This window comes from Macaca mulatta, chromosome 3, assembly GCF_049350105.2.
Source record: "Macaca mulatta isolate MMU2019108-1 chromosome 3, T2T-MMU8v2.0, whole genome shotgun sequence".
NCBI lineage: Eukaryota > Metazoa > Chordata > Mammalia > Primates > Cercopithecidae > Macaca > Macaca mulatta.
The window spans coordinates 54615764-54629878 of record NC_133408.1 but is presented as its reverse complement, the minus strand read 5'-3'; positions in this window follow the sequence as shown (position 1 = coordinate 54629878).

Below are 14115 nucleotides of genomic sequence, written 5' to 3'. Positions count from 1 at the left end.
GGGACTACAGGCGCCCGCCACCACATCTGGCTAATTTTTGTAGTTTTAGTAGAGACAGGGTTTCACCATATCAGCCAGGCTGGTCTCGAACTCCTGACCTTGTGATCTCAGCCTCCCAAAGTGTTGGAATTACAGGCGTGAGCCACCGTGCCCAGCCTATATTAAATATTCTTTAAAAAGAGTCGTTAAAAATCTGCATGGTGCATCTCATCCCAAATTCTTACCCTATAGTGTGACTTGCTTGGACTACTATTCATAAGATTCAGACTAGAAAGTGTTAATAGTTGGATATATGTTCACAAGCACTTTTATGTCTCTTATGGTATATTTTATATTGAACAGATTCTGTTTTGCATTTTGGGAAGTCTAGAGTCTATCTGCCTTGTTTTTCATTTTTAGAGTCCCTGCATTTAAGTTTACATAGAGAATGAAGAGTCGTCAAATATTCACCAGCAAACTTTAAAACTTAGACCATATTCAAACATAACTCAGTTTAACACAAATATGTATAGTGCAATGTCTGGTCAGTTTGCAGATCATTTTCAGATGTTTTAGCCATACAATGTAAATAAAAAGCAAATGGAAATTGCAAATTTTGCAAACAACTTGAGATTTCATGAAATTGATAAAAGTGACATAGGAAGATGACTTGAATTGCTCTCAAATGGATTGACAAATAAGAATCTGGCATGTAACATTTGAGTAATAGAAACTCAACCAATGGGAGTGCTTATCCACTGTTGGTGGGAATGTAAATTAGTTCAGGCACTGTGGATAGCAGTTTGGAGAGTTCTCAAAGAACTAAGATTTGGTGGCCAGGCATGGTGGCTCAAGCCTGTAATCCCAGAACTTTGGGAGGCCGAGGCAGGCAGATCACCTGAGTCAGGAGTTCCAGACCAGCCTGGCCAACATGGTGAAACCCTGTTTCTACTAAAAATACAAAAATTAGGCCAGGCGCAGTGGCTTACGCCTGTAATCCCAGCATTTTTGGAGACCAAGGTGGGCGGATCATGAGATCAAGAGGTGGAGACCATCCTGGCCAACATGGTGAAACTCCCCTCTCTACTAAAAACACCAAAATCAGTGTTTTTAGTGGATGTTTTTAGTGCCACTGGATGTAGTGGCACGTGCCTGTAGTCCCAGCTACTTTAGGAGGCTGAGGCAGGAGAATCACTTGAACCCAGAAGGCAGAGGTTGCAGTGAACTGATATTGTGCACTGCACTCCAGCCTGGCAACAGAGCAAGACTCTGTCTCAAAAAAAGAATTAGCCAGGTGTGGTGACGTATACCTATAATCCCAACTACTCAGGAGGCTGAGGCAGGAAAATCACTGGAACCTGGGAGGTGGAGGCTGCAGTGAGCTGAGATTGTGCCACTGCACTCCAGTCTGGGTGACAGAGTGAGATTCTGTCTCAAAGAAAAAAAAAAAAAAGAACTAAGATTTGAACAACTGTTGGATTCAGCAATCCCATTACTGGGTATCTATGTACCCAAAGGACAACAAATCATTCTTCCAAAAGACACACACAGCCGTATGTTCACTGGCATAGCAGTCACAATAGTAAAGACATAGAATCAACCTAGGTGCCTGGCAATGGTGGATTGGACAAAGAAATGTGTACAAAGAAACCTGTACATGTACAGCATGGAATACTATGCAGCCATGAAAAAGAACAAAATTATGTCCTTTGCAGTGACATGGATGCCACTGGAGGCCACTGTCTGAAGCAAATTAATGCAGAAACAGAAAACCAAATACCACATGTTCTCACTTATAAGTGGGAGCTGAACATTGGTTGCTCATGGACATAAAGATGAGAACAACAGACACTGGAGAATATGAGAGCAGGGAGGAAAAAAAGGGGGGAAGGGCTGAAAAGCTGCTTATTGGGTACCACGCTCACTACCTGGGTGATGGGTTCAATTGTACTCCAAACCTCAGCATCACACAATATACCCAGGTAACGAACCTGCACACATACCCCCCGAATCTAAAATAAAAGTTGGAAAAAAAAAAAAAAACACATTCAACCAATGGAATAACACAAGATTAAAAAGGATCAAGATATTAAAATAAAAACACTGGAATATCAAAGGATTTAGAGGAGCCTTGGCTGGGCGCGGTGGCTCATGCCTGTAATTCCAGCACTTTGGGAGGCCAAGGTGGGCAGATCATGAGGTCAGGAGTTCAAGACCAGCCTGGCCAACATAGTGAAACTCCATCTCTACTAAAAATATAAAAAAATTAGCCGGGTCTGGTGGCGGGTGACTGTAATCCCAGCTACTCAGGAGGCTGAGGCAGGAGAATCACTTGAACCCAGGAGGTGGAGGTTGCAGTGAGCCAAGATTGTGCCATTGCACTCCAGTCCAGGCGACAGTGCGAGACTCCGTCAAAAGGAGCCCTAAGGCTCTCTAAATATGTTGTAAAAGTCATGCTTTTTATGATTGTGTCAAAGGTGTCGTAAAGGGTGATTTATCTATATTACCATAAAAAATTTTGTTGGAAAAATTGTGCCCCAGCTTCCCAGTCAACCTTTAAATCCTTTTGACTTTAAGAATATGGTTGGAGTTTTAACCTACATTTTTAATATACAACATAATCATCGCTTCATAAATTTTCATTTCTTTTTACAACATGAAGTCACAGTCAAAATATTTTCACTTTTGACATTGAGATTTTGGTCTCTGTTTTAAGTGCATTTTCTTTAAGAGGTGCTTTTCTGATACCAAAAATCCCGGGATAATAGGGACCTTTATATTGTTCTGTGTTATTAACAACCAGTGCAATATAAGTTTTTAGCTAGGTGCAATGGCTCATGCCTGTAATTCCAGAACTTTGGGAGGCCGAGCTAGGTGGATCACTTGAGCTCCAGAGTTCGAGACCAGCCTGAGCAACATAGTGAGACCCTGCCTTTACAAAAAGTAAAAATATTAGCCGGGCAAAGTGTTGCACACCTGTAGTCCTGGCTACTTGGGAGGCTGAGATGGAAGGGTTGCTTGAGCCTGGGAGGCAGAGGTTGCAGTGAGCTGAGATTGCACCACTGCACTCAATCCTGGGAGACAGAGTGGCAGCCTGTCTCAAAAAAAAAAAAAAATAATAATAATAATAATAAGTTTTTAGTAGGTGAGAGATTATACCCAGGTAACTTGTTCAGTGTGCTTTCGGTTACTGGGTCTAACCTCAAGGACACTAGCCCTGAAAGACCACTTGAATTAGTGTGCTTCAAATTCTATGGTTCTATTAATCTTGATTGTCAAGATATACTTATTACTATACTTTAATTTATATAATACAACTGGAAAGAGTCAATGGAGGAGGTTTGGGGATTTCTTGTCCTGGAGAGGATCAACAAAGAAAAAGATGAGGGCTGGGCACGGGGCTCATGCCTGTAATCCCAGCGCTTTGGGAGGCCAGGGTGGGAGGGTCATTTGAGGCTAGGAGTACGAGACCAGCCTGGGCAAGATAGGGAGACCCTGTCTCTATAAAAATAAAAATAAAATAATTAGTCAGGCATGGTGGTGTGTGCCTGTAGTCCCAGCTACTCAGGAAGCTGAGATGGAAGGATCGCTTGAGCACAGGAATTCGAGGTTGCAGTGAGCTAAAGAAATAGGTGAGTATCAGTTCTAGACCCCTGAGATGTTTATCTGACTGTAGATAGAGGATTGTCCTTAATAATCCTTTTATTTTCTTTTTCTTTTTTGAGACGGAGTTTCGCTCTTATTGCCCAGGCTGGAGTGCAGTGTTGCAATCTCAGCTCACTGCAACCTCCACCTCCCGGGTTCAAGGGATTCTCCTGCCTCAGCTTCCCAAGTAGCTGGGATTACAGACATGCACCACCACGCCTGGCTAATTTTGAATTTTTTTTTTAGTAGAGATGGGGTTTCTCCATGTTGGTCAGGCTAGCCTCGAACTCCTGACCTCAGGCCAGCCTTGGCCTCCCAAAGTGCTGGGATTACAGTCATAAGCCAATGCGCCCGGCCAATACTCTGGGTGCAACTGGCGATTGAACATCTTGTTTATTTATTTATTTATTTATTTATTTATTTATTTTTGAGACGGAGTCTCGCTCTGTTGCTCAGGCTGGAGTGCAGTGGCACGATCTTGGCTCATTGCAAGCACCGCCTCCCGGGTTCACGCCATTCTCCTGCCTCAGCCTCCCGAGTAGCTGGGATTACAGGCGCCCGCCACCATGCCCGGCTAATTTTTTTTTGTATTTTTAGTAGAGACGGGGTTTCACCAGTAACATCACATTTAAAAGTCCCCTGGCATCTCCACGCTGGTACCTTTCAGTCTTACTCCCTCTCCTTGCCGTTTTCATTGGCCAGGTAGAAACAAAAATGGCACAGGTGACGCCCTTTGGAGTTTGCATTGATTCCTGCGGCCCTTTGGTGTCTGATGACGGCCTCGTTTCCATGCAATGGCTGAACAGACTGCTGGGCCGTGGGTTGAGAGGCTCCTCTTAGCCTTCTCTTGTCCACTTACTCTTGCTGTGACCACCATGCTGTTTGGCGCTTTCATCCTTTCTGCATTTGTGTGTTTTCCAAATTAGTAGTTTGCTCTTGTGTGTTGACCTTTTTAATATTCTGTATTTTGATTGGTTGGTCTTACCATTCTCTCTCATTTTCAGCCTGGCTAACCCTCCAGGGAAGAGGTGAAACAGCTATCCAATAAAAATACAAAATACTGAAAAGGTCAAAATACACTATTACAATAAATTACCATAAACCAAACAGAGAAGCAGACATTAAAATTCTGATACGCACAAGGATGGAGATTGGCATGAGAGTTGAAAATGGCATTGCATTAATGCATTTGGATGTCAGAGTTCATCCAGAAGAGAGTAAACATTCTAAAACCAGAGTCTGAACATTATTTTGTGAGTCTTCTATGCTGTCATACCCCGGCATTGTTGAATGATAGAAACGCTGTCCTGAGCGGACGACTTTCACCGTTTTTCCTTCTTCCCCAGCAGTGAGGACAAGAGGGGAAAAAGAAAGAACAAACATCGCCTCTGCAAGATGAAACTCTTAAATCTGGCTTGCCAAGAATCCCTTACAATTTATGGTTGGTGGAGACACAGGACATTCATTTTATTTATTTTATTATCTGGGCTCTACGGCTGTCATTTGGCAGAAATGTCAGGTGCATAAGATAGAAGCACATAGGTTGGGTAATATGGCAAGCTCCTCTCACTACAAAGAATAAAAAAATAGGCAGGTGTGGTGGCTGGCGCATCCCTGCAGTGCTATGGAGGACTGAAGTGGGAGGATCACTTGAGCCTGGGAGATCGAGGCTGCAGTGAGCCATGATCGTGTCACTTTACTCCAGCGTGGGCAACAGAGTAAGACCCTGTCTCAAAAAGTAATAACAATAAAAAAATTAAAAAAGAAATAATAAGAGGCCTAGTTTTAACACTACTGTGGACTTGTTGTGGCTTAGGCAGTTTCCCTAACATTCTTAACCTAGTTTGCCCCATAAAAACATCAAAGTCATTGTGAATATCACACAAGATACTGGAGAGAAAAGTGCCTAACACAGGTTGTGCCACTTTGCAAGTCTTGAGCATATCAACTATCTTTTTCTCACCCCCCTGAGCTCTGTGATCTTGGGCAAGTCTCTTAACCTCTCTGAGCCCTGCTTGCTGTCTTTTTTCTAGAGCTAGGAGAAATCTAGTGGTCAAGTGGATGATTCAATGACTTGCCAGGGAGTCCCTCTCTTCCCTCCATCCCACGTGGGCAGCAAAGTTCAATGAATCAAATCTGCAACCTGCAAGGCCAGTTCATATTGGTTGGATCAATAGAAGCTCCATTTTTTTTTTTTTTCCTCTGAGATATCGCCAGCAGACATCACTTGGTGGCTACTGACAGCCAGGCAGCTGGAGCTGTGGCCCGCTCACCTCTCCTGCCTGTCACCCAGTAATGATGGCAGACCCCCACAGGGGCAGGGTGTGCTATCAAATGCCTGACGGAACTTCAGGGGACAGAGCTTCTGCTCACGGGCATCGCAATCTAATCGGCTCCTGCTTGAACAAATTATCTCTTAAGTGCTAGCGTGAAGAGAGCTGTGTTAATCTACTAAATCATAAACCTTCCCTGCAGTGTGACGCCGCGATCCAGACAGATACTAATCTGCAGCCATGCTGTCAGTTTTGGTTTTGACACCAACACTTTGAATTGCCAACAGAAAATCGTATTTGACATTTAATTCCAATCACACAGAGGCTTTCATTGAAAGCGCTGTCAGTTTACCTTTATTTGGGAAGAAAGGAGACAATATGCTCATGTCTTCTGGTAATTTTTTTTTTCCCTTGGAGGAGGTGGGGGTGGAGGGGAGAGAGGAAGAAAAATCAAACTTCAAATAATGTAACAACTGAAGAAATGCTGTAATCCTTATGTCACCCTGATGTTGAATCCACTCCCACGTGCCTTTGGTTTTCATATTCTCACATTTGCCGCATTCCAGTAAATCTCCATCATTTTACACAGATTAGGCATTAATTCAGGTCAAATCAGGATTAATTAATCAGTCTGAACCAGCCAGTGGCATCAATGTGCCAGCAAGCATTTTAAAATAACCTGTTCTTATTTTGAGTCAGTATTTTCTGAGAGTGGGACCTCTGGATAAAATTGCAATCAAGTATCAGATAGGACTGGAAATTTTAAAAAGCAAAACGTTTAAATTTCAGCAATGTTTAAATCTCACCTGTCACTAGGATGCAAACTTTCTCAACCTGAGTCCTATGGGAAATAAAGGGATGGGTGGAGGGCTGCAGAGAGGGAATATGTTCAGAGAGTAAGAGAACCAACCTGGAGGCTGGGTGTGCTGGTTCACACATGTAGTCCCAGCGCTGTGGGAGGCTGAGGCAGGAGGATCACTTGAAGCCAGGAGTTTGAAACCAGCCTGGACAACATAGGGAGACCCTCCCACCCCCATCTCTACAGAAAATAAAGAAATGAGCCAGGCATGGTGGTGCATGCCTGTAGTCCCAGCTACTTGGGAGGCTGAGGCAAGAGGATGGCTTGAGCCCATGAGGTCAAGGCTGCCAGTGAGCTATGATTGTGTCACTGCACTCCAACCTGGGTGACAGAGTGATACTATGTCTCTGAAAAAAAAAGAAAGGAAAAAAGAACCAGCCTTTCAAGTCAAGGGTTGTTTGAGAGTGTTCCAGAACCAGCCGGAAAACTGTCTAAGAGACAGATCTCAGTGGGTGCCACCAACTTTCTGATGCAGTAGGGCCCTGGAGTGGGGCCCCCAAATTTGCAGTTTTAACAAGTTCCCCATTGATGCTGATGCTGCCGGCCTGGGATTACCCCCCTTTGAGAATCACTGTTTTAAAATCAGCATACCTGGTGGGTGGCCTTTAGATAGGGCAGAATGGAAACCTACCGTGAGACACAAGAGTGGGGCTGGGGAAAACGTTTACCTCCAAATCAAACAGAAAGCACATCCCCTCTCTCTACGCCCTTTATCCATCCCTTTATTTCCCACAGGACTCAAGTTGAGAAAGGTGGCATTTCAGTGGCAGGGAAGATTGAAATGCGGCTAAAATGGACTTTTTTTTTTTTCTTTCCCATTTTGAGTCCTGTCTGATACTTGATTGCAGTTTTATCCAGAAGTCTCACTCTCAGGAAATGCTGACTCAAAATAAGAACAGATTGTTTTAAAATGCTTGCTGGCACATTGATGCCACTGGCCTGCAGACTTGGCAGGGAGGTCAGAAGTGTGGCCCCCAAACCAGCCAGTATTTGAGAACTAAGGGACTGTATTAGTCTGTCCTCATGCTGCTGATAAAGACATACCAGAGACTGGGTGGTTTATAAGAAAAAAAAGAAGTTTAATGGACTCACAGTTCCATGTGGCTGGGGAGGCCTCACAGTCATGGCGGAAGGCGAAAGCCACGTCTTTCGTGGTGGCAGACGAGAGAGTATGAGGACCAAGGGAAAGGGGTTTCCCCTTATAAAACCTTCAGCTCTCGTGAGACTTACTCACTACCACAAGAACAGTATGGGGAAAACTGCTCCCGTGATTCAGTTATCTTCCACTAGGTCCCTCCCACAACATGTGAGAATTATGGAAGCTACAATTCAAGTTGAGATTTGGGTGGGGACAAAGCGAAACCACATCCAGGGCCAATTATGTTGTATAGTTGATCTTTTCCCATCTCACCTATTGTCTTCTCATATTTTGACTATTTTGGCAATACAAGAAGGTGTCAGAGCCACAGAGCAAACTGAAGGCAACTTATTTGGAGCACTGAAAATGAAATCAAAAGTGAAACTCTTGCTTAGGATAATGCATACTCATTATGTGTGGGAGAGGCTCAAATATAGTAGAAAGAGCACTACGCTGGGATTCAGAAAATCTGAGTTAAGTTCCAGTCTTGGCTTTATAACTTAACCACTACTTGAGATTGCTAAGCCTCCATTATTTCATCCATAAAAGGAGGTAGTGATACTTATTGCATGGAATTGCTCTGCAAGTTAAGTGAGAAAGTGCACCGTATTGGTCCATTTTTTGCACTGCTATAAAGAAATATACAAGACTGGGTAATTTATAAAGGAAAGTGGTTTAATTGATTCACTGTCAGATTGTAAAATTGTAAGGAAACTTACAATCATGGCAAAAGGAGAAGCAGGCATGTCTTACATGGTGGCAGGCAAGAGAGAGAGTGTGTGTAGGAGGAAATGTCAAACACTCATAAAATAAAACTGTCAGATCTCATGAGAACTCATTCACTCTCATGAGAACATCGTGGAGGAAACTGCCCCCATGATCCAATCACCTCCCACCAGGCCCCGCTCTTGACACATGGGGATTATGGGGATTACAATTCGAGATGAGATTTGGGTGGGGACACAGAACCAAACGATATTATGCACCAATATAAAGCTAGACACAAAGTAGGTGCTTAAAAAATGCTTGCATCCTTTCTTCCTTATGGATATCCCTCATCTAGGCCATTTTTTTCCCCTTTAAGTTATATTGACTCCATTGTGGTTACAGATCAGATAAAATTGCTTCAGATGTTCCCTTGATGTGGAGGTGATTTTGTTACTCTCCTTTCACAGATTAGAGTCTATCTTTCTGCTTTGTTTTGTTTTGACTGTTTTTTTTTTTTCAACAGAGATGGGATCTTGCTATGTTGCCCAGGTTGATCTCAAACTCCTGGCCTCAAATGGTCTTCCCCTTAGCCTCCCAAAGTGCTGGGATTACAGGCATGAGCCACCATGACTGGCCAGAGGCCTATATTTATAAGAAGACCTTGAGAGGCCACTTGGCTCTCTGAACATTTGGGCTGGAGAGAAAGGAAGAGAGAGATAATGAAAGTTTTGGGGTGTGGGGTTGGGGGTGGTTAAAGAGAACAGGGAGGTGGTCTTCTCTGCCTTCTCTTCAGACTCTAGGATCCTCTGAATCCCAGAGGATCTAAATGGCATCTAAAGCTTCCTGGGAGAGAAAGGCTGAATCCTTGCAATGGGAATTCCACTCAGAGATGCTACTTGGAAGAAATACTCTACTTATATGATTCTGCCACATATGGGGAGCTCTATTCCCATAGCAACAGAGACAGAAAAAGGCAAAATCTCAACTGGGCTTGTGAGGCAGTGTGTCTTTTAGCTTCTTGACGGTAACTCTCTTGGTCTTACCTGGGCTTCCTAGCCCTTTGAATCTTGGTCACCCAGCTGAGAATGCCAGACTGCCATGGCTGGTGAGTAGTGTTTGTTCAGCAACTACTAGCTGAGGGCTTTCTCTGGGGGCTGGTTGCTATGGATACACAGATGAATAAGATGCATTACCTATGTGGTACTTGCCCAAAAGGACTGAGGGACTGGTGGAGGGGGCGGGATTTGTAACGCCCAGATTCTATTACAGTAAGAAATGTGTTATAATAGGACCAAATAATATGACCTGTAACTGACAGGAAATGACTGATTCAGCAAGAAGTAATCAGGGCCCCCGAACAAATGGTGGTGGGCTGTGTTGAAGATCAGTGAGGCAGATGAGACATGTGGTGGCATTAACGTAGAAAGCCAGGCTCAAGCTTAGAGCTGGATTTGTATGACAGGAGACTTGGCCTTGAAAAGGAAGACTAGCAAAAGCTTGGTGATTGGCCAGGCAAGGTGGCTCACACCTGTAATCCCAGCTACTTGAGAGGCCAAGGTGAGAGGGTTGCTTGAGCCCGGGAGTTCAAGACAAGCCTGGGCAACATAGTGTGACCCCACCTCTACCAAACCCACCCCCAAAATTAGCCAGGCATTGTGGCATGCACCTGCAGTCCCTGCTATTTGGGAGGCTGATGCAAGAATATCACTTGAGCCCAAGAGTTTGAGGCTGCAGTGAGCTATGATTGCATCATTGCACTCCAGCCTGGGTGACAGAGCGAGGCTCTGTCTCTACCACGAACAAACAAACAAACAAGCAAGCAAGCAAATAACAACCCCAAAGCATGGTTTCTCTTTGTCCTGGAGGAATAGGTGTTTATCACCAGGGAGTAGTTCATCAAAACAAGGTCTGTATCGCCAGAGGCTAGGGTATGGGTGTCAGTGGGGACAAAGCTCATTTTTGAGAATTAGGCCACGTGATTAGAGAAGAAGTGACTGACATCCCAATGCTCAGAATATGAAAGTAGAGCTCCTTAATTCTCCCCATTTAAAGGCAAGAGTCTCTCAAAGGTCTGAGAAGGACTGAACTTTCCCCTGGTACCAGGAGGCTCCAGGAGGGCTCGGTGGGCAGGGATAAAGGAAAGCCCATATCATCACTGACTGTGCCCTGACTCAAGGTGGCAGGTGTACCAGATGAGACCTCAAGGGCCCTCAGACCTCTGAGTTCCAGAAGTAGTCTGTTTGACAGTGAAGGAAGAAGCTGGACAAAGATTCCGCTGGAGCCACTGGTCTGTTACTTTGTGCTGTAAGACAGAAGTTCCCACCTCTGGACTATGGACGGATACCAGTCCATGACCTGCTAGGAGCCAGGCCGCACAGCAGGAGGTGGGCGGCAGGCAAGTGAGCGAAGCTTCATCTGTATTACAACCACTCCCCATTGCTCACATTACCCCCTGAGCTCCACCTCCTGTCACATCAGTGGCAGCATTAGATTCTCAAAGGAGCATAAACCCTTCTGTGAACTGTGCATACGAGGGATCTAGGTTGCAACCTCCTTATGAGAATCTAATGCCTGATGACCTGTCACTGTCTCCCACTACCCCCAGATGGGACCATCTAGCTGCAGGAAAACAAGCTCAGGGTTCCCACTGATTCTGCATGATGGTGAGTTGTATAATTATTTCATTATATATTACAATGTAATAATAATAGGGCTCATTCCTGTAATCCCAGCACTTTGGGAGGCTGAGGTGAGTGGATCACCTGATGTCAGGAGTTCAAGACCAGCCTGGCCAAGATGGTGAAACCCCGTCTCCACTAAAAAAAAAAAAAATACAAAAATTAGCTGGGCCTGGTGGCCAGCGTGTGTAATCCCAGCTACTTGGGAGGCTGAGGCAGAGAATCACCTGAAATCAGGAGGTGGAAGGTTGCAGTGAGCCGAGATTGCACCACTGCACTCCAGCCTGGGTGACAGAGCGAGACTCTGTATCAAATAAATAAATAAATAAAATAATAATAATAATAATAAAGAATAGAAATAAAGTGCACAATAAATGTAATGCACTTGAATCATCTCAAAACCATCCCTGCCAACCCAGTCCGTGGAAAAATTGTCTTCCATGAAACTGCTTCCTGGTGCCAAAAAAAGAGGTTGGGGACCGCTGCTGTACAGTATTGTCCAAGACTGGTGTCATTCCTGTCTTCAGTACTCCTCATAATGTGTGACATGCAGGAAAGGCATACCAGAGACTCATAGTGAGAATCCAATCCTCCCCACAACCATCCATGGAATAATGGCCTTCCACGAAACTGGTCCCTGGTGCCATAATATTTGGCGACCACTGCTGTAAGAGGACTTAAAGAAGATGGTCTTCTGAAGGCTCCCAGAAAAGACAAGAAGAGACCTTCTTCAAATGCTCACCATCTCTCTCTTTTCTCCAGATTCCAGATTCCCTGCCATCTTTTGGGTGTGCAGAAGGGGTGTAGGGATTGTGTGTGTGTGCATGTACGTGTGTGTGTGTTTGTGAGCACGGGCACGTGCCTGTGAGCATGTGCTTCCCTGCTGGTCCATGTCTAATACTCTTCTTGTTGTGAGAAGACCATAGCGGCTGTGGCAACAGCAGGGACTGACATTGTTGAGAAACGTGGAAAGTGTGTGAATTGTCCATTTCACACTGCTCCTTTCATGCTGACGCCCTCCCTGGTGATAATGAAACAGGAGGAGGATGGGAATATTGTGTTTTCTGTTCCTGCCACTTTCTGGGGCAGCTGGTTGCTATGCAATCTTGTGAAAACTGTCGTCTGCAAGTGAGAGCTACCTGACCAGGGTGCTGGATGCTTCTTTGTCCACAGGGGTGTTTGTTTATTTCACCTTTCACCACATCAAGACCTAGTTAGAGTGAGCCAATTTCTCCAGTCTTAACTGGGGCATGGGAGCCTTCTACAATGCCTCCCATAAAGTAGACATCCAGGAAACATTTATTAAGGATAGTGATGGTGGTGAGCATGAACAAATTATTGGTAACAGAGTGACAATGAAGACTTAGTTGATACATCTCTGCCCATCAGATTTAAGTAGGAAGAATTAAACTGATGGATTATATTACTGTTTGGAGGTTTCTTTTTTTTTTAATTTCTAAAATTTGTTTATTTATTTATTTATTGAGACGGAGTTTTGCTCTTGTTGCCCAGGCTGAAGTGCAATGGCGTGATCTCAGCTCACTGCCACCTCTGCCTCCTGGATTCAAGCGATTCTCCTGCCTCAGCCACCCAAGTAGCTGGGATTACAGGTGCGCACCACCACACCCGGCTAATTTTTCGTATTTTTAGTACAGACGGGGGTTTCACCATATTGGCCAGGCTGGTCTCGAACTCCTGACCTCAGGCGATCCACCCACCTCAGCCTCCCAAAGTGTTGGGATTACAGGCGTGAGCCACCATGCCCAGCTTGGTTTCTTTTCTTTTCTTTTCTTTTTTTTAAATAGAGCATGGACTTTGTTGCCATCCAGGTCACTGTGTGACACTGGGCAAGTAACTTTACATCTCTGAGTGTAAATTTCTTCCCCCCACTTCCTGGAGTTATGAGCATCAAATATAATTGATCATGCTAAGTATAGATCATAGTCAATAGATGTTAATGGTCATGATCATTGCATAGTGTAGTGGTTGAAGACATGACTCTAGGGCCACACTATGTAGGTTTGACCTCTGACACTGCTGCTCATCGGCTGTGTGATCTTGACCTCTCTGTGTCTCAGTTTCCACATTGGTGAAATGGGCGCAATAAGGGAATCTATCTTAGGAGGTTTTATGATGATTCAGTTAATTAATTTTTGCAAATGGCTTGGCATAGTTCTTGGCATATAGTAACTGCGACATAAATGTTTGTGAAATCAATAAATGAAATTAAATATTGCATTATGAAGTTTAACATGGAGAAAATCTCTTGACAATGAGAAAGATAGTAAAAACCCAACATTTCCCAAAATTTGTACGTGTGGATTATTTCTGTATTGAACAATTTGCCATGCAACAAACAACCTCAAATCTCACTGGCCTATAGAAATAGTAATTTTTTGGCCATGTTTTAGGTGGGTTACTGCTGTGGCTCATCAGGTCCCTGTACTATGTAACAAGTCACTCTGGGATCCAGGCTGCAGGAGTAACCTCAATGTGGGATGTGTCCATACTTGGTTATTTTTGAGACAGAGTCTTGCTCTGTCACTCAGGCTGGAGTGCAGTGATGCAATCACAGCTCACTGCAGCCTTGAACTCCTGGGCTCAAACGATCCTCCTGCCTCAGCCTCCCAAGTAGTTGGTACTGTAGGTGCACACCACCATGCTCAGCCATTTAAAAATTTTTTTTGTAGAGATGGAGCCTCGCTATGCTGCCCAGGCTGGTCTTGAACTCCTGGCCTCAAGTGATCCTCCTGCCTTGCCTCCAAAGTACTGGGATTACAGGCATGAGCCACTGCACCTGGCCTGCCCATACTTCTGACAGAGGGGAAGAGCAAG